The sequence below is a fragment of the Magnolia sinica genome, chromosome 6, assembly GCF_029962835.1.
Source record: "Magnolia sinica isolate HGM2019 chromosome 6, MsV1, whole genome shotgun sequence".
In the NCBI taxonomy this organism is placed as follows: domain Eukaryota; kingdom Viridiplantae; phylum Streptophyta; class Magnoliopsida; order Magnoliales; family Magnoliaceae; genus Magnolia; species Magnolia sinica.
The window spans coordinates 78,772,673-78,774,798 of NC_080578.1; positions in this window are offsets into that span (position 1 = coordinate 78,772,673).

Here is a 2,126-nt window from a genome sequence, read left to right on the forward strand (position 1 = left end):
AGCCGCAAGCTGTATTTCAACCCGATGTCCGAATTTTAAGATACGGACTTAAAATTAAACAATCTGAGAATGACACTTATGTCCTTATTTTATCTGGCGGAACCCCACTATCGAGTTTTCAAAATCCGTTAGGTCTGTGAGCCTAACTGTTGTGACCGTAGTCGAGTTACGGAGTTAATGGCGAAAATAACATGTCAATAGGACACCCGGATTGTAAGTTATGAATATATATATACATGTATATTTTGATAAAATAACTCAAATGACCTCGATTTTCTTAAAATCCTTGGAATGCTTTCTTTCAAATCACTTAAATAACAATTTGTTTATTGCTACCATAAGCTTAAACTTCTCAAAATCATTACAAAACATCTCATAACCCTCCTTTTTAGATAAAAGCCAATTTAAAACTATTTTCAAGTCCATAAATATGAAAACCCTCTTGTAACTTCCCATTTCCAGCACTCTCTTTCTTGTTAAGTGTGAAGTTGAGAAGAAGAAGAAGAAGAAGAGGAAATAGAAGCTGACGTTGAGAGCCAATCCTCTGATAGTTATAGGTGACTGTATAGATTAGGAGCACGCATATGTGTACGTTGGGGTTTCCTTGAAAATCCTATTGTTGAAATTTCTGTTTTAAGGTTAAATTATTGATGGATTTTCTGTTTTAGGGTTAGGTTCTTACTGGATTTTCATTTAGGGTTAGGTGAGTGCTGGAATTTCTGTTTTAAGGATAGATTATTGCTGGATTTTCTATTTTAGGGTTAGGTGATTGCTGGAATTTCTGTATTAAGGATAGATTATTGCTGGATTTTTCTGATTTAATTAGTGAGATTATTAATGGAAGGTTGGATGATAGAGATGAGTTAATTTTGTTTAAATTCATTTCTCGTTGTCCCTTACAAAGTCCGCCCACTACCTGTTTGACAAAATGTTTAAAAGAATTATCCTTCCTCCTTTTTATGTAGTTAATTCTTGAGAAAAAACATGCTTTTGGCATGAAGTCATATAGCAGAATGAATTTTGGCTTGGATTTAGATTGGCTAAGTCATATACATATCATACGCATGGTTCATAGTTGATGTATCATTGTATGATTAAGAGTGAATGATTCATATCATGGTATGTTGATCATAGTGGGTTATGTTGCGATAGACGATGTGTCTATGATTAATATGTGAACCGTCTAGATACAGGATGCATTACATGAGACCCCTATGAGAAACTTAAAATTCATGAGGAGACCACATGAGGAAGGTCATCCTTTGCTTGTCTTGAAAAACATGATCTATTGTGCTTGTGTGTGGACTCATGTATACATGCATATGATGATTGTAAATGCGATGAAACATGCTTTGTTATGACATGAGTTAGACACCACACTGAAATGTGTAATTCAACAAGACATGATTAGAGGGTCCGTGGGTGAAAATCCCTAAACCCCGATTGGTACCATTGGGAGAAACCAATGCCTAGATCGGGTGGAAGAACAGAGCGCTAGAATGCCGAAATACCAAAGTAGGCAGTGACTCCCACCGACGCGTGTCGATTAGTTGAGAGGTTTGACCTAACCTGCTTATGGGCAAGCAAAGATAGGTTGTCTGTGACGAGCTCATAAATTGTCCGCTATCGTTTTGCTAGGCGACTTATGACTTCTTGCTATTAGGCAGATAGTGAGGTTCAACACAAGTGGGTTAGACAGTTTGGCCCGTGAACTATGTAGTCCCACCTCTGTAGTTAACCACGGTGGAAAAGTCTTTACAAGTGGGTAGCGATTATATGTGATCCAATTGGAAAATATGGAAAGTTGTGGAAATATTGAAAGAGTATATATGTTACAAGTGGGTAGAAGTCCCACCTCTGTATATAAAAATGATTTGGAACATAAAAAGTGGTATAACGGATTGTATCTTTATTTTTTGTTATTGATCCAGAAAGCTTGTGCATTCCTGTACATTATATGAGTATGACATGAAACATGCATTTTCACTACACATACGCACTCACTGGGCTTAGTAGCTCAAGCTTTCCTTTCTATTTTTTTACAAGTGAGAGTAAGGAGCTGCAGGAGTAGAGGCTACAAACTCCAGTTGTCCTTTTTGTTTTGTACATATCAGTGTGTATATTTT